We start from the raw sequence: 20,321 nt of genomic DNA, 5'->3' as shown, positions 1-20,321 counted from the left end.
CCTGAAGAGCATTATGTTAAGTGAAATATGTCAGTCAGAGAAAGGCAAATACCATGTGATTTCACTCATATGTAAAAGCTAATAAAATGAACTAACTAGCAAAATAGAGACAGACAGACATACAGAGCAGGCTGACAGCTGTTGGGAGAGTGCTGGGTGATGGGAATGGAGGGATTGTGCAAAAAGAGAAAAAACTTATGGACATGGATAACAGTGTGGTGAATGCTGGGGTGGGGGGAGGTGAAGGAGGGTATGGGGAATAAATGGTGATAAATGAGGATTTGACTTGGAGGGTGGTGAACACACAATACAATATACAGAGATGTGTTGTAGAATTGGGCACGTGAAACCTGTATAATTATATTAACCAGTGTTGCCCCAATAAAATCAATCAAAAATAAGTAAAAAAGAAATAAAACATAAAAAAACATTTCTTATGGTCAGTTATCTATACTTATAACAGGAGAAATATATTCATCACACAAAACAAATGCAATTGAGTAGAGATACTTTTCAATAGTTAATTTATTAAAACTAAAATGTATTCTGATAATAGCATTTGTCAATTTTTTGTCTCTATTCCAAAGTATAAACCTACCGTTTAACGATTACATAAAATACAAATGTTTGCAATCTCAAATGTTTTAGCTTATAATAGTATTTTTTATATGTATCTGATTTTTAGTTGACTTTGAAAGAAAAGAAAGCTTCTATACATCTTCAACTAATAGAAGTTATACACACACACACACACACACACACCACATAAAATATTGGAACCAGTTGAGAAACCACAAGTATTCAGGTGCAGGAAATCATGATTTTACATTTTAATGTGATCTACTCTTGGGAAAGCCAGCTCACCAAACCCCACTCCTGCACAGGAAGCAGTCCAGCGTCCAGCTGTAAGGCACGGCAACGAGGTGGCACAGCTGCAGCGTTTTCACCTGCGACGCCCCGCTGGTATTGTGCTCACTGCATTGTATCAGGACCGCCTTCCTGTCCGGAAAACCCTCTAAGTACAAACAAGATTCTAAGTCCAGATTTTATTTTCCCTTGGTATCAGAATATGGTAATTTAAGAGTCCTGAGAAATACTTTTAGCCTTTCAAAGGAAATACGTAACATTCTTTTATTGGGATCTATGTTTGGGTTGGTTTTCAAAAAATGTAACACATGACCCAGTTATCTTATCAATTTATCAAGCTACTAAGTTTCCAGCAAATGCAGGTGTGTGATATGACATCTTTCAAGACAATATTATTCCTTAAAGAGAAATAAAAAAAATATTAAGAACTTCTGAGTCAAAACTAACTTACAGCAGACGCAACTGTATTACTATACGGTTTCTTTTAATGAGACTACAAATACTAAAATCAACATCGTGTTCCAGTCTCTTCTCTAATTGCTCATGTATTTTATTCATTTGTAAGAAAAATAATATTGCAAAGAACAGTAATTGGGAATCAGAAATAACTTCTAAACTAAATTTAGTTGCTAGCTTGTATTGTCACCTTGAGTTGAAATCACTTAACGAATCTGAGCCTAATTTCTTATCTATATAAAATTAGGAGGATGGGATAAGAGTACTTTAACTCTTTCCAACTCTAAAGTAATATATAAATATAGAATTTTCTTTTCTAAGTCTATATTTTATGAGAGAGTTTATATTTCAAAGTGTATGCTATATGCCAGAATTTATATTATTTTATTTAATCTTAATAGTAATTCTGTAAGCTAGTAAGAATATATCCATTTTACAGATGAAGACAATAAATCTCAGATGGGTTCAGCAATTTGCTAAGCGTCTGCACTGACAATAAGTTATCGAGCCTAGACAGTTGGAGCGGAACCCAGGGAGCTCATTCATCTCATTATACTGACTCCGGTATTTTAGTTGCCTGATTGTGGCAGGGTTTCAAAAATATGCATTCTGACCAATAAGCAATGCTCATAAACCAAATACTTATCCTGTGGTAATTTGCTTTATGATTGTTTTTAAAATTAAAAAGTTTAAACACAGTAATCATTGATAACAGCTCTTAACCCTTCATAATAAGAAAGAGAACTACAGTACAGATACGGTAACCCTTAATAATTGGAAAGAAATCAATAGAAATTACAGAATAACTTTTTAAAACCTGAAAACATTTTAGAAAAAGCAAGCCTAGCATATTTTATAAAGGCTTATCATAAAGTGAAATCTTTGGACTAGATCCGGCCCTTTCTTGTAAAGGGCTGGATGGCAAACATTTGGGGTTACAACTACTTGACTTTGCCTGTTGTACGACACAGATAGTGCCTTCCATGAGTGTGTCTGTGTGCCAACAAAACTTTATTTACAAAAACAGGTGGTGGGGGGTCACTGGCTTGAGTGCGGGCTCATCTGACTTAAGTGTGGGCTTATCCGGCTTGAGCACAGGGTTGCCGGCTTGAGCAACTAAAGTGCCACAACAAACAAGTTGATGCTTCTGTCTCCCACCTCTAAAAAAAATCCCCCTAAAACAAAACAAAACAAACCCAAAACAGGTGGTGGGCTGACATGGCTGGCAGGCTGTAGTTTTCTGATCCTTTGAAGAGTGTTGCCCTGATAGAGGCCCTTTCAAGTAGGTATCTGTTGGGAGATAATTCTCCACAGGTCTATCATATTTCCACACACTAGAGGTAAAGGCACTGTCTTTGTCCCAGGTTGTCTTTTTAAGGATGTATGTATAGCAGACGGCTATGGAAGACCAAGATAGTGTCTCCCTACAAAGAACAGGTAGAGATGCTATTGCCCTTTATAAGAAGATTCAGGTTCCCCAAGTTCAGGGTTCCTCCCTCCCCTGTAATGTAACTCACTGATTGTGTCATCTGGCTCTCTTCTTGTCATGGGTAGGAAGCGCAGGCTTGGGGACTGACACAGAAGTAGACACACTGTCTTTCATCTCTGGTCTAGCATTCCCATATTTCTATCAACATCCCTAAGATGGTGGCAGACTAAGCTGTTAACTTGTAAATGGAGTAAAACTCAAACGCTTCATAATTTTTGACAATATCTATAGTTTATTGAACATAAAATTTTATATGTACTACATAATCACACACATATATAAATGTATATAAAAGAATGATATTAATTAGCCTATCAATTATACTTAATTTATTTGCCAAATATATGTTGTTTCTATGGTAAGGACATATGAGGGATACAATGGTCAGTAAGACAGACAGACATGGTTCCTGACTTCCTAGAACTTATAAGCAAGTAATACATAAATATTAAGTACTCGGCACTGTCAGAAACAATTTAAAATGGTTTTTTAAAATTTATTTTTATACCAATTACTCAATTCACTTATGGCAAATTTGGTCTTGTCTTTATAGTCCAAATTAATGTAGTTTAACTATCACTGGAAGAGTTCATCTTTGTAAAGCATCAGGACATAATTTCATAGTATCTTTTCATCAAATGTTCTCTAGAGCTACTAATAAGTATGTAAGAGTGACTTGTGTGATTCTGACTCTGATAGAGGTATGATGAGAAGATTGATTTGTATGTAATAGTAGGAAGGGAAATAAGAAAAAGTATGAAAAATTAAAAATACTAAGCCTGCCTAATCAGCTCTTGAGTACAGGGCAGACTGTACAGTGTAGTTTTCAAAATAGTAACCTTAGTTAACCTCTGGTATTCTGGATAAGTTTCCTAGGTGAATAAATTTCAGTGTGGTAAAAATGAAATTGTATGTGAATGCTATTAACATTCCTAAGGAATGATGCCCAGCTCCAGCCCTCCCCACCTCCCCAGACGAATCTCCCACTTTTATGCTACACGTGCCTCTAGTGCCATCAGTCTGTCTCCATCAGAGCTCCTGGAAATCTCATCCATCTTTCAAAACTAGTTTCTCTAGTTCCTCCCAGAAAAACAGAAAACAAAACAAAACCCTAATCTAATAATGTCTAACCATCCAAATTAGAAATGATTTCTCTTCTGAACTTCTAAAACACTCATAGCTTAAACTCTCTCTCTCTCTCTCTCTCTTTTTTTTTTTTTTTTTGTATTTTTCTGAAGCTGGAAACGGGGAGGCAGTCAGACAGACTCCCGCATGCACCCGACTGGGATCCACCCGGCACGCCCACCAGGGGGCGTCGCTCTGTTGCGACCAGAGCCACTCTAGTACCTGGGGCAGAGGCCATGAAGCCATCCCCAGCGCCTGCGCCATCTTTTGCTCCAATAGAGCCTCGGCTGCAGGAGGGGACGAGAGAGACAGAGAGGAAGGAGAGGGGGAGGGGTGGAGAAGCAGATGGGCGCCTCTCCAGTGTGCCCTGGCCGGGAATCGAACCCGGGACTTCCACACGTCAGGCCGACGCTCTACCACTGAGCCAACCGGCCAGGGCCTAAACTCTTCTGGCTCTTAGTAACACTATCGTGTGCTGTAGTTATTTGACCATATCTATGCAAAAGGATACCAGTGTGTGTACTTAAGTAACTCCCTGCCTAAGGGATCCCTATGTACGCAGAACGAGCACTAGGTTTGGCTGCTACTCTCTTTGTTCAAACTTCTTACCAGACACATTGCAAGGGTCTCCTTGCCTGCCACTCAGAAGGCTTCACAGATCCACCAGAAAGATCATGACAACAGTATATAAAGTCCAGACCACAATGAACATATAGACAGGGTCTCACTTTGGCAATTACCTTCGAGACACTCTCAATGCATTCAGCTAACGTTATTCTATTTCATTATTATTTTTCATTCAGTCTCAGTCAGTAGTCATAAGTACTATGTTAGATATAGTACTAGTCAAAGATTAACAATCAGTTCTAAATATCATACAAAGTGGAGATCAAAGATAAATAACAAACTCTGCCTTCAAGCAGCTGCAAGTGAAGGAGGGAAGGGGTAAAATGGGTATCCTAACGAGGGGCACCTTTCCTGAGTGGAGATATTTTGGGAAGCCTTCCTGGAAGAAGGGTAAAAAAATGAACATATAAAAATAACAAATTCATACATGTGCAAAAGGTGTTATCTTTTCAGGTTTCAACTTAAGGCCTTCCCAACCTTGGAAATACTGCATTGTGGATGAATACAAAATAGAAATCATTAAACTAAATGTGAACTGTCATATTTTAAATATACATAATTCCAACAGACAAAAAAAATGGCTATGTAATTAGCACAAACCATTGTGGAGTATTCATTTTTAAAAATGAATAGGATGGATCTGAACACAAACTCGAAAATCAGAAACAATTATAATCATATGATTAAATTTTGTTCATAACACAAAACTATTTGGAATTTCAAATCTGATAAACCAAACATGAATAAACTGTACAGTTTCCTCAGACATCATATTCTCAAATGACCACCCCAACACGGTGACCCCAAAGCGGAATGCAAACAAAAAGTAGTCAGGCATATCTACAATATATCCTTACAAAGAAACATGAATGTCTGTGACACTGATTATGATTCTTTTCCTGTTATCTGTCATGTCAAATTTGCCTGAAATAATGACTTACAGTAGTTTAGTGTCAATCACTTTTAACTTTATACTTCCTTGATCTACCATTAAATACGGCCACAAGTGTTAGAAAATGTCTTTTTACATACCAGCTAAACATCTCAAACCACAGCTCGGCTCAGTTGGTTTGTTTTTAGGGTTCAGGTGGCTAAGGGAACAAAGAATGCTCTCATACATATCTATAATTTTCTAAGTCTTGCAAAATCATCTCTCATAAAATCTACAGAGGCAAATTTCCTGGGCTGGAGTGACTGGCTCTTTCTTCATGAATTTGCAGATAGAATTTCTGGCTGTACTGACCACCATTATTTGGTGGTGACCTCTGTCCTATTAAGAAAGTCATCACATAGAAAGAATGTAAGATGGAAAAGATGAATTTTGGGAATGCTTTTAAGACCATTTAGTTAAATTCAAACACGTCAGCCTAGAATAAAAGCCACAGACACCTAATTTGCTGTTTAAAGGTACATCACAGACTTTATGTGGCAAATTATTTTCTTGAGATTTATGAAAAGAAACAAAATATAAAATAGAAAACTAACAAACAGTATGGACAAAGGTAGAAAAAATTCCCAACTGGCAGTTGTGCCCACAGATCTGTGTTTATATTCATACAGAATGACCAGGCACCGTCTTGGGTGTTCCCACTCTGGTCCTCTTCCCCTGACCCTGTTCCCCAAGGGAGAAAAGTACTCTTGGAACATCTCTCTCGAATAGAGTAAAAAACCACAAAGAACAAATTCTTCTATATTCCCCAAATAGAACCAATTCTTAAAAGTTTAGCAAGCAATTAAACTAAATGACATCAATTTTAGAGATGTTTTCCATTACAAAAATGTCTTATTTTTAAAGGTATAAACATTTCTGCCATGTTACATAATTACACAATATTGTAAAGATTTTGATTTTCATTTGTAATGCAAAAACTGACTATTCCAAAGAGCACCGAAACGACTTTACTACTGAATGAAAAATATAGCATTGTAGATTCTCTAAAAGGTATAGTCTGGCACAGGGCGGTGGAACTGAGCGCTGGTACGCATTACCTTGAATCTAATGAACTCTGACTTTTTTTTGAACTATATATCTTCAGCCCCAGAACTTTATTGTACCTCAACTGAATATTATGGTTTAATAGTTTGATCTAAGTATTAAAAAAAAATTCTTCTGGCTAAAAGCCAAATTCAAAACTTTTTTTGTACAATAACATATCTATTTCTAACTTCTGGCCCGCTCTCCCTTTGGACCTCATCCCTGACAGACATCTGTACTTTGTAACTTTTCCTGCATTCTGGCTCTGAAGACACTCTGAGTTTTGGCCCAATAATCTTTTCAGTTTGAATTCATTAGCGTGAGAATCGCAGAACTGAAAAGGACTTTGGGAGGTCATATGGACATCAACTTGCTGTTCTGGACTAGACTAACTCCAAACCATAAAGACAAATGATGTTTAAAGACTTGTAGAGAAGATTTTAGGATTTATCTAATCATCATTGGAGTGCTTAGCATGCCTCACTATTAGAAAATGCTTTGTGATATAGTTTTCATTTCATAGAAATGTTATTTGGCAGACATCACAGCTTTCTATAAAATGAACTACCATATAGCTTATACTTTTAGTCCATTAAAGGGATCGTTAAGACTGAAATAAATTATTTTCTGGGCTCCAGTGGTCCAGAACTGGGGTAAGAGAAGTACTTAGGTTAACACCGCTTTCAATTGCTATAGATGTCATTGTCATTCGGCTTGGTCTTTAGTTTTAATCTATCTTATCTTTTCCTACATATACCTGAAAGTATTTTCTAGGTTAATTGTTCATTAATCTCCAAAGATAGCATAACTGGGTTCACTTACTAATTATATGATCTTGAGCAAATTCTATGTACAGTTTATCTAATAAGTTATTATGATGATATGAAATGCACAAGATTTTGGGAAGGGCAAATGAAAGAATGTAACTAAATTGCCAAGCAAAATTTTGGGAATGTAGAAATTGCTCAAGAAATGCAAGCTGCCTCTTCTCTTAGTGAGAAATGAATCACTGAATTAAATTTCTGTGGGCTGGACAAATTGTTAACAAACTATAGCATACGCTGATGGATGCTAAAACCAATGTGCAGAAGATTGATCGGGGACTATAAAATGATGGATCTGACTGATACCACCTCAGCAATATTAACACTGGGCCCTGACTGGTTGGCTCAGTGCATAGAGCGTGGGCCTCACCTACAGACGTCCCAGGTTCAATCCCCAGTCAAGGTACACGTGAGAAGTGACCATCTGCTTCTCTTCCTTTTCCTTTCCCCTTTCTCTCCCTCTTCCCTTCTTGCAGCCAGTGGCTCGACTGGTTGGAGCGTTGGCCCTGGACACTGAGGATAGCTTGGTTGGTCCAAGCATCGGCCTTAGGTGCTGCAGATAGCTCTGTTGATTCAAGCATCAGCCCCAGATGGGCTATCTTCCCTCCCCTCACTTAAAAAATGTTTTTTAACATTGCTAAAGGTGAAATAAGCAGACATCATGTGCCTCCTGTTGTGATGAAATGGGAAGACTACTGTGATACTTGGGAAGTATTCTCCCCTTAGCACCTCCAAAAGCAACTCAAATCTGGTTAAGCTTCTATAATAACTACAAGAGTACAGAAAATATGGAGAGTAGAGAAAAATGTTAAATAATAATATAAGAACAAATGAGCCAAAATACAGAATGTAGGAAATTCTACTGGTCAAATGATTCAATCTCTCCAACAAATAAATGAAAGCAGAGAAAAAAGAATGTTGGAATTATTATCGATTGAAAGAGATCTAAGAACCATATCAAACAAATGTCATGTATAGATTTCAGTCTGATCCTAATTCAAACAAATCAATTCTAAAAATTTTTTTGAGACAATAATAAGTAAATATAGACTATTTCATGATATTATTATTAACTTCATTGGCTATAATAGATATTAAAATTATGTTTAACAATATCTGCCAAATAGCAATACTTACTGAAGTATTTACAGTGTAATGATATAATTTTTGGGACTCCTTTTAAAATATTCCAGAAAAACAATAATAGCACTGACAGAAAGTGATCATGAGAATAGATGAAACAAGGACAACAGGACATTACTAAAGATGTGGACAAGACACAGAGTTAGAATACTGGCCTCTCTAGTTTGGCATATTTCAGATTTTTCACAACAGGAACAACTTTTTTCCAAAAGGGAATCACCAGATTTTTTACCCCTCCAACTAAAATTAATCAAATGATAAAAGTCTTTATTAGGAATAATATAATAAGCATTTCAGCCAAGAAATTAAAAAAATTTGAAGCTTTCTTCAAAATCAGTTTAAGAATCATTTTAAAAGGTAGAGCTCATATAAGGAAATAATTCTGATGAAACCATGTACATAATTTAGAAAAGGCCAAATTTATACTGCATCAAAAAAAAAGAAAGAAAAAAGATAACTAAAAAATGTGCCATAATGGGAGAAAATATTGGCAAATTATACATATATCTGATCAGGGGTTAATTTCCAAAATATATAAAAAAACGTCATTCAACTTTATATATCATATATATATAAAGCCAAGTAAGTGATCAGATGATCTGAGTAGATATTTTTCCAAAGAAGACATCAGGTATATGAAAGATGCTCAACATCACCAGTCATCAGAGAAATGCAGATCAAAACCATAAGAAGATAGCACCTTATATCTGTTAGAATGGCTAGCATCAGAAAGACACGAAATGACAAGTGTTGGAGAGGCTGTGAAGAAAAAGGGGACTCTTGTGTACTGTTGGTGGGAATGTAAATTGGTTCAGCCGCTATGGAAAACAGTATGGAGGTTCCTCAAAATTTTAAAAATAGAACTGCTATATGTCCTCGCAATTCCACTTCTGGGCATTTATCCAAAGAAAATGAAAACGTTAACTTGAAATGTTCACTGGAACATTATTTACAATAACCAAGATATGGAAACAACTTAAGTGTATACTGATAGACGAATGGATAAAGAAAAAAGTGACACACACACACACACACACACACACACACACACACACAGACAAACAAACAACGGAATATTACTCAGTCATAAAAGAATAATAAAATCTTCACATTTGCAACACCTTGGATGGACCGTGGGAGCATTATGCTAACTGAAATAAGTCAGACATAGAAAGACAAATACCCTTTGATCTCAATTACATGTAGAATCTAAAAACAAAAATCAAAACAAAACAACTGGCCCCCCCATGCAGGTTCATAGTCACAGAGAACAGATTGGTAGTTGCCACAGGTGGGCAGTAGGGATGAGCAAAATGGATAAGGGTGGTCAAGAGGTCCAAACTTCCAGTAATACACTAAATAAGTCATATGGATAATGCACAGCAGGGTGACTGTAATTGAACAATACTGTACTACATAATGAAATTCGCTAAGAGAGTAGATCTAAAAAGTTTTATCGCACAAAATTTTTTTTGTAATTATATAGGGTGATACATGCTAATCAGGCTTAAATTATGGTGATCATTTTGAAATACATAGAAATACTGAAACACTATGCTGTATACCTGAAACAAACATAATATTATATGTGAATCATACATCAATAAAGACGTACCATCACCAACAGACCCTATCAAATGATGTATTTTAGTGTACCCACAGTATATACAGGCACTTCACTAGTTGCTTGACAGACACCGGTTCTTTACCTTACCACCAGGTGACAACTCCCACATTAATGATTTGGCTATTTTATTGGTCTATGTTGACAATATTAATATGATGGTATTTATGAAGGTCTATTTTATATTTGATTGTAAATAACTAGTGAAGATGTTCAACATAGTTTATACATTTTAAAGGAAGCAAGGTACTGCCTGGGAAAAAGTGAAGCTTATTTGTCTAGAAGAAGCCAAGTCTACAATGGGTTGAATGACTGAGAGGTGACTCTTCAAGACCATTTTCTAATTTGAATATACTAAAATACACTACAACAGTCACTCAGAGAACCTTACATCAAAACTTACCTCTAAATTTTCTTAGTGTTTAATAGAATACTTTTTAAAAGATAAAAAATAATGTTATTTCAGTATTCATCTTTTCAGGTAAATTTTTAATGAAATAGGAAGCAACTTTAAAATCTTACTGTTTAACACAGATGTACCATTATTGAGCTAAAGAGGAAAAGATACTGGTCAATGTTTGAACTTCAACTTTCCTCGTGGTAAAAAAAAAAAGATGTTACAATAACAGGTAAAGCCCTGGCTGGTTGGCTCAGCAGTAGAGCGTCGGCCTGGCATGCGGGGGACCCGGATTCGATTGCCGGCCAGGGCACATAGGAGAGGCGCCCATTTGCTTCTCCACCCCACCCCCTCCTTCCTCTCTGTCTCTCTCTTCCCCTCCCGCAGCCAAGGCTCCATTGGAGCAAAGATGGCCCAGGCGCTGGGGATGGCTCCTTGGCCTCTGCCCCAGGCGCTAGAGTGGCTCTGGTCTCGGAAGAGCGACGCCCCGGAGGGGCAGAGCATCGCCCCGTGGTGGGCAGAGCATCGCCCCTGGTGGGCGTGCCGGGTGGATCCCGGTCGGGCGTATACGGGAGTCTGTCTGACTGTCTCTCCCCGTTTCCAGCTTCAGAAAGATACAATAAATAAATAAATAAATAAATAAAAAAAATAAATAAAAATAACAGGTAAAAATATGGGTAAGATTAATGAAATTACTGTTTAAAAATTTTTCCCCATCGATCTGGGGAGTGGGTGGATGGGAAGGGGGAGAGAGAGAGAAGCACCAACTCATTTCCCTTAGTTGCTCCATTTAGTGGCGCACTCATAGGTTGCTTCTCATATGTGCCTCCCTGGGGATGGAATCCATTACCTTGGTGCGCAGGTATGATGCTCTATCCACTGAGGCAACAAGCCAGGGCCAATCACTGTTTAGTTTTAAAATATGGTTCAAAGTTGGCTTATGAAGTAAATATTTTTCTAAGGCTAAATTTTTTTTCAATCAACAAATGTAAGATAAAACTGTAATGGACTTTATCTACATTTCAAGATCACTGCAGCAAAATGAAGTTTGAGAGCTGTGTTAAAAAAGCTGGTTGGCAAAAAGCCCATCAATAGATGACTGGATAAAGAAGATGTGGCACATATACACTATGGAATACTACTCAGCCATAAGAAATGATGACATCAGAACATTTACAGCAAAATGGTGGGATCTTGATAACATGATACGAAGCGAAATAAGTAAATCAGAAAAAAACAGTAACTGTATTATTCCATACGTAGGTGGGACATAATAGTGAAACTAAGAGACATTTATAAGAGTGTGGTGGTTACGGGGGGGAGGGGGGAATGGGAGAGGGATAGGGGGTGGAGAGGGGCACAAAGAAAACAAGATAGAAGGTGACAGAGGACAATCTGACTTTGGGTGGTGGGTATGCAACATAATTGAACGACAAGATAACCTGGACTTGTTATCTTTGAATATATGTATCCTGATTTATTGATGTCACCCCATTAAAAAAGTAAAATTATATAATAAAAAAAAAAAAATCACCTAAGCATTTTAATTAAGAAAGTATAAAATGGGAACTTATTTTTCGGGGTTAAACTAAACCCATACTATGTTGTCAGTTTTTGTCTTCAAAACTCAACAAGAATAACTCTGACTGAAACATGCAGGCGAGAGGAGTAAACACAATTTTAAAGTCTGTAATTTATTACAATTTTCTAATGAAAAGCATTAGATATTATTAAAAATAAAGAAATTAAAATAAAAAAAAAAAAAAAAAAAAAAAAAGCTGGTTGGGGTGAAAATGTGCCCTTTGAGAATCTTAGTTCGGCTTACACAATAGCAAGACAGAGAAAGTAAAAAACAACCACATCAGCCATTTCTCTTCACAACAAATGCCCTTTGATGAATATCATTTCCTTGGGATAGTTTGAAAGAGGCTGTCTCCTGTTTTGCACATTGAATAAGCACCAATCGCAGTCCAATATATGATACAAGAGAACTGTTCACAAAAATACACACTTATCAAAATTCCTTCCACCAGGAACCTAAAACCTACATACCATTTAGCTGCTTTGGCAGCATTCTAAGCATCTCCACTCAGTGATTCATCACAATGTGGCTGATAAAGAATGAAAAAATGGCTGCCATCTGCAGTTATTTATGTGAAGTCTAGGCTTTCAAAACATTGTGACACTAAGAGAAAACTCCCTGCACATACTTCGGTTTAGATCAGTTTTATAAAATGCAAGAGGCTCTGTCCCATCAACTAATAGTATAGGTAATAAGATAGATAAAAGACTGCTTTATAATAGTAAAGCTAATAAAAGTGTATTATAGAGTACAATATAAAATTTGGATGGAAAAATAAAGAGGCAATCTTAAAAAATGTTTGTTTGGAGAAGGCTGCTGCTTTGTACCATACCCATGGTGGGATAAAATTTAAGAAATACTGATCACATGAGAAAATGTTTCATGAAGGATATCTTCAATAGGATGTCCTGAAGTACCGCACATTCAATATGAAATAGACATTTTTCATCAACCTACAAATATCCACCCCTGTAGTTAAGAATGCCTGAGAAAGGAGCCTGTCTTTTGGCTCTCTGTAAATGTTATACCCTTGGGAAAGTTATCTAACCTCTCTGAGCCTTAGTTTCCTCAGAGGTAAAACGTAAATAACAACAGTTTTTCTAGTGCTGTGATAATTATATAATGATTATTGTGATAACCATATAAAGCTCTTAGCATAATGGCTGGCACTAAACAAGAAAAGATTTGACTTTGGGTGATGAGCACACAGTGTAATACATGGATCATTATCATGAAGAAATCTATATAATCTTGTTGATGAATGTAATCCCTAGAAACTTAAAAAATAAAAAAATTATCAAAAAATGATAGCAAGAGATGGGAAGATGGCAGCGGAGCAGGTGTACACACAGACGCCCAGCTCTCACCACCAAACTGGAATACAAATCAATTTAGGAAAAATCAGCATGAAAAACCAACTCTGGACTACAAGAACAGCTCTCAAAAACCAAGGAGCAAAGAAGAAGCCACAACAAACCTGGTAGAGAGCGCCTGAATCTCCTCTGCTTACCGGAACGGAGCGGAGGGAGAGGCTGAGAGCCCAGAGGGGATCTCACCCCAGGGAAAAGAGCAGAAAATACTGCTCACAGCCACTTGCCTGGTGACCAGGGAGTGAGGTGTGTTGAAAAGACCTGCTTATCTCCCAAGTGGAAAGGACAGGGAGAGGGACAGACTGTGAGGGGTTAAGGAATGCAGGAAACGAACTAAAAAAGCTGACTCATCCATGCTGGAGGCAGCCATAGCTGGGGAGGGACTGAATCTTCCACAAAACAGTACTGAACTGCTTCCGGATCAGAGATATCCAGACATCTCTCCAGCTCCAATCAGTGCAACAAGACACAGCTGAAAACAAGAAGTGGGGAGGAGGGGCAGTAACTCAGGTCTCCATGGAGATCTGAAATACACCTCCTCCTACTGAAGCTGAGAAAACACCCTGCCCCCAGACAGATTAGTTGGCGGAAGAGGCCTTCAGAGTCTCAGGTTACACCCATCGTATTCCTGGATACAGTTTCAAGGAAGCCCCCTGCTGAGATCAATAAACAAGACTATCACCTGTTAAGAAAACAAACAAATCAAGACTTCAAAGCTGCCAAATCTGAAAGTGGATTACAAATAATAGCTGATACCAACCCAAGAAGACCTAGAAATAACACAACTGAAAACTGGAGGCAGACAACACCAAGTCTAGACTCAATCAACTGTACAAATAAAACACCCAAACACAATGAGAAGACAAAAAAGTGTAATCCAAATGAAACCACAAGAGATGAACTGAGTGATATGGAAATAATCAAACTTCCAGATGTGGAGTTCAAAATAATGATCGTAATGATGCTTAGGGATCTTAGAACAACAATGGATGGTCATTATGAACACCTAAGTAAAGAAATACGAAGTATAAAAAAGAATCAGATGGAGATGACAAATACAATATCAGAAATAAAGACCACAACGGAAGGAATTAAAAACAGGATAGATACAGCTGAGGATCGAATCAGTGAGCTGAAGGACAACTGGAATGAAGGCATGAAAGCAGAGAATAAAAAAGAAAAGAGACTCAAAAAGTCTGAGGAAACTCTTAGAGAGCTCTGTGACAACATGAAGAGAAATAACATCCACATCATAGGGGTTCCTGAAGAAGAAAAAGAACAAGGGATAGAGACTTTGTTCAATCATATCATAGCTGAAAACTTCCCTAAATTAATGCAGGAGAAACTCTCACAAGTTCAAGAAGAACAGAGGACTGCATTAAAGAGAAATCCAAAGAAACCTACACCAAGACACATCATAATTAAAATACCAAAGCTAAGCGATAAAGAGAAAATATTAAAAGCTGCAAGAGAAAAAAAAGCTATCACGTACAAAGGAGCCCCCATAAGAATGACATTCGACTTGTCAACAGAAACACTTGAGGCCAGAAGGGAATGGCAAGAAATATTCAAAGTAATGCAGAACAAGAACCTACAACCAAGACTACTTTATCCAGCAAGGCTATCATTTAAAATTGAAGGAGAAATAAAAAGCTTCCCAGACAAAAAACAACTCAAGGAATTCATTACAACCAAACCAATGCTGCAGGAAATGTTAAGGGGCCTGCTGTAAACAGATCGAAGAAGGAAAAGAATATAGCAAAAGAGGAATACAGCTTTAAAGAATAAAATGGCAATAAACAACTACATATCAATAATAACCATAAATGTAAATGGATTAAATGATCCAATCAAAAGACATAGGGTAGCTGTGTGGATAAGAAAACAGGACCCGTACATATGCTGTCTACAAGAGACACACCTTAGAACAAAAGATACACATAGATTGAAGGTAAAAAGATGGAAAAAAACATTTCATGCAAATGGAAATGAAAAAAAAGCTGGGGTAGCAATACTTATATCAGACAAATTGGACTTTAAAACAAAAGGATATAGTAAGAGATAAAGAAGGCCACTACATAATGATAAAGGGAGTAATCCAATAGGAAGATATAACTATTATAAATATCTATGCACCTAATATAGAGCACCTAAATATATAAAGCAGACTTTGGTGGATTTAAAGGGTGAGATCAACAGCAATACTATAATAGTAGGAGATTTCAATACTCCACTAACATCACTAGATAGATCCTCAAGAAAGAAAATTAACAAAGAAACAGCAGACTTATGGGACACATTAGATCAACTTGATTTAATAGATATCTTCAGAACCTTTCATACTAAAGCAGCAGAATATACATTTTTTTCAAGTGCTCATGGTACAATCTCTAGGATAGACCACATGTTAGGGCACAAAAGTGCTCTCCACAAGTTTAAGAAGATTGAAATCGTATCAAGCACTTTCTCTGATCACAATGTCATAAAACTAGAAATGAACCACAACAGAAAAGCTCAAAAATTCTCCAACACATGGAAATTAAACAGCAGGTTGTTAAATAACGAATGGATTAAAAATGAGATCAAAGAAGAAATAACAAAATTCCTAGAAATGAATGACAATGAGCATACAACAACTCAAACTTTATGGGACACAGCAAAAGCAGTACTGAGAGGGAAGTTCATGGCACTACAGGCACACTTTAAGAAGCTAGAAAAAGCTCAGATAAACAACTTAACCCTGCATCTAAAAGAACTAGAAAAAGAACAGCAATTAAAGCCCAAATGTAGTAGAAGGAAGGAAATAATAAAGATCAGAGCAAAAATAAATGACATAGAGGCTAAAGAAATAATACAGAGGATCAATGAAACTAGGAGCTGGTTCTTTGAAAAGGTAAACAAGATTGATGAACCTTTAACTAGACTCACCAAGAAAAAGAGAGAGAGGACTCAAATAAATAAAATTAGAAATGAGAGGGGAGAAATAACAACTGACACAATAGAAATACAAAATATTGTAAGAAAATACTATGAAGAACTGTATGCCATAAAACTAGACAACCTAGATGAAATGGACAAATTCCTTGAAACATACTATCTTCCAAAAATCAATCTGGAAGAATCAGAAAACCTAAACAGACCGATTACACCAAATGAGATCAAAACAGTTATCAAAAAACTCCCAACAAAGAAAAGTCCAGGGCCTGATGGCTTCACAACTGAATTCTACCAACTATTCAAAGAAGAACTAACTCCTATCGTTTTCAAACTATTTCAAAAAATTCAAGAGGAAGGAAAACTTCCAACCTCCTTTTATGAGGCGAGCATAATTCTGATTCCAAAACCAGGCAAAGACAACACAAAGAAAGAAAATTATAGGCCAATATCTCTGATGAATATAGATGCTAAAATCCTCAACAAAATATTAGCAAACCAGATCCAACAATATATGGAAAAAATCATACACCATGATCAAGTAGGATTTATTCTGGGGAGGCAAGGCTGGTACAATATTCGTAAATCAATCAATGTGATTCATCACATAAACAAAAAGAAGGAGAAAAACCATATGATAATTTCAATAGATGCAGAAAAAGCATTTGATAAAATCCAGCACCCATTCATGATCAAAACTCTCAGCAAAGTGGGAATACAGGGAACATACCTCAACATGATAAAAGCCATCTATGAGAAACCCACAGCCAACATCATACGCAATGGGCAAAAATTAAAAGCAATACCTTTAAGATCAGGAACAAGGCAGGGGTGCCCCCTTTCACCACTCTTATTTAACATAGTCCTGGAAGTCCTAGCCACAGCAATCAGACAAAAAGAAGAAACAAAAGGCATTCAAGTTGGAAAAGAAGTAAAACTATCATTATTTGCAGATGATATGATATTGTATATAGAAAACCCTAAAGTCTCAGTCAAAAAACTACTGGACCTGATAAATGAATTCAGCAAAGTGGCAGGATATAAAATCAATATTCAGAAATCAGAGGCATTTTTATACGCCAACAATGAACAGTCAGAAAGAGAAATTAGGGAAACAATCCCCTTCACAATTACAAACAAAAAAATAAAGTACCTAGGAGTAAACTTAACCAAGGAGACTAAAGACTAAGACTTGTACTCGGAAAATTACAAAGCATTGATAAAAGAAATCAAGGAAGATACAAACAAGTGGAAGCATATACCGTGCTCATAGTTAGGAAGAATAAACATCATTAAAATGTCTATATTACCCAAAGCAATCTATAAATTCAATGCAATACCAATTAAAATACCAATGACATACTTCAAAGATATAGATCACATATTCCAAAAATTTATATGGAACCAAAAGAGAACAAGAATAGCCTCAGCAATCTTAAAAAAGAAGAATAAAGTGGGAGGTATCACACTTCCTCATATCAAGTTATACTACAAGGCCATTGTACTCAAAACAGCCTGGTACTGGCATAAGAACAGGCATATAGATCAATGGAACAGAACAGAGAACCCAGAAATAAACCCACAGTTCTATGGACAACTGATATTTGACAAAGGAGGTAAGAAAAATACAATGGAGTAAAGACAGCCTCTTTAACAAATGGTGTTGGGAAATTGGACAGCTACCTGTAAAAAAATGAAACTAGATCACCAGCTTACACCACTCACAAAAATAAACTCAAAATGGACAAAAGACTTAAATGTAAGCCTTAAAAGTATAGGCATATTAGAAGAAAACATAGGCAGTAAGCTCTCTGACATCTCTCGGAGCAATATATTTGCTGATTTATCTCCACGGGGAAGTGAAATAGAAGACAGGATAAACAAATGGGACTATATCAAACTAAAAAGATTTGCACAGCTAAAGACAAGAACAGAATAAAAAGACAAACTACACAATGGGAGAACATATTTGACAATACGTCTGATAAGGGGTTAATAACCAAAATTTATAAAAAACTTGTAAAACTTAATACCAGGAAGACAAACAATCCAATCCAAAAATGGGCAAAAGAAATGAATAGACACTTCTCCAAAGATGACATACAGATGGCCAATAGGCATATGAAAAAATGCTCAACATCACTAATCATTAGAGAAATGCAAATTAAAAGCACAATGAGATATCACCTCACACCAGTCAGAATGGTGCTCATCAACAAAACAACACAGAATAAGTGCTGGCGAGGATGCGGAGAAAAGGGAACCCTCCTGCACTGCTGGTGGGAATGCAGACTGGTGCAGCCACTGTGGAAAACAGTATGGAGATTCCTCAAAAAATTAAAAATCGAACTGCCTTTTGACCCAGCTATCCCACTGTTAGGAATATACCCCAAGAACACCATAGCACTGTATGAAAAGAAGAAATGTACCCCATGTTTATGGCAGCATTGTTCACAATAGCGAAGATCTGGAAACAGCCCAAGTGTCCGTCAGAGGACGAGTGGATAAAAAAGCTTTAGTACATATATATACACTATGGAATACTACTCAGCCATAAGAAATGATGACATTGAATCATTTACAATAACATGGATGGACCTTGATAACATTATATGGAGTGAAATAAGTAATTCAGAAAAAAACTAAGAACTATATGAATCCATACATAGATGGGACATAAAAATGAGACTCAGAGACATGAACAAGAATGTGATGGCAACGAGGGTGGGGGGGTGGGGGGAGGGGGGATGGGGCGAGGAAGGAGAGAGGGGTTGGGGGAGGGGAGGGGCACAAAGAAACCTAGATAGAAGGTGACAGAAGACAATTTGACTTTGGGGGAGGGGTATACAGCACAATCAAATGTCAAAATAATCTGGAGATGTTTTCTCTCAACATATGTACCCTGATTTATCAATGTCACTGCTATTAAATTTAATAAATAAATTTTAAAAAATGATAGCAAAAAAGTTATAAAATTACGTTTTTTTTTATAATTTTTTTAATTTTTAAAATTTTTATTTATTTGTTCATTTTAGAGAAGAGAGGGTGAGACAGAGAGAGAGACAGAGGAGAGACAGAGAGAGAGAAGGGGGGAGGAGCTGGAAGCATCAACTCCCATATGTGCTTTGACCAGGCAAGCCCAGGGTTTTGAACCAGCGACCTCAGCATTTCCAGGTCGACGCTTTATCCACTGTGCCACCACAGGTCAGGCCAAAATTACGTCTTTCAATCCTTATATGACAGGTCTTTTTCCAAGGATTTTTGTTTTGTTTTGTTTTTTGCATACTACCATTTATCAAGGTTTGTTGGCTAACAGGCAACAGTATATATAGACCTTGTCTTTGTCATCCCATGACAATTTTTTAAAAATTGACACCATACCTCTAGTTTCTTCTATTCCTAAGGAATAAATCTTATCACTCAACTCTCTACTTATAAGCCCTCCTACTAATAACCTCTTACCTAGAATTGAGAGAAACTAAATTAATAACTTCTTTTCTAATTCCTAACTTCTCTCCATACTTTATTTAATTCCTTTCACAAACACTTACTGAGCAACTATTATGTTTTAGTCTCTAGATGACAGGGAAACATTGATGAGTAAAGGCTATGGCCGCCATTATCATGAAATTTACAATTTAGAGCTACTGTCAAATAATTATGCCAAATGTGATCCAAGCGCAGAATCCAAAGAGATGGGCTCTTGTAGAGGAATGGCTTTCCCATGGGGCCCTGGTGAGTAGACTTCTCTCTAAGTCAACTGTGACCTCAAGGATGTCAAGTTCAGCTTTTTTCTCAGTCCACAATATAGTCTACTGTCATGATACTGCTGAATTTTCCCAGCTTCCTGAAGTTTACACTATGCCTGAGTTTGCTGACGCTAGTCTCCTAACCTTTCTGTCTGACCA

The 20,321-nt window shown here is 36.8% G+C and overlaps 1 protein-coding gene and 1 non-coding gene across 5 annotated transcripts in view; both read right to left on the bottom strand.

Annotated features, from left to right (window-relative positions):
* Nucleotides 1–20,321, bottom strand: part of VPS13B (vacuolar protein sorting 13 homolog B) — an 887,459-nt gene that overhangs the window by 122,554 nt on the left and 744,584 nt on the right. The gene's annotated exons all lie outside the window — the stretch shown is intronic.
* TRNAV-GAC (transfer RNA valine (anticodon GAC)) lies at nucleotides 4,301–4,376 on the bottom strand. Its single transcript has one exon. It is a non-coding gene; the product is annotated as a tRNA-Val (tRNA).

The sequence above is a fragment of the Saccopteryx leptura genome, chromosome 3 (assembly GCF_036850995.1).
Source record: "Saccopteryx leptura isolate mSacLep1 chromosome 3, mSacLep1_pri_phased_curated, whole genome shotgun sequence".
Lineage (NCBI taxonomy): Eukaryota > Metazoa > Chordata > Mammalia > Chiroptera > Emballonuridae > Saccopteryx > Saccopteryx leptura.
The sequence above is the reverse complement of the archived record's forward strand: the minus strand, read 5'-3'. Positions and strand labels throughout refer to the sequence as shown.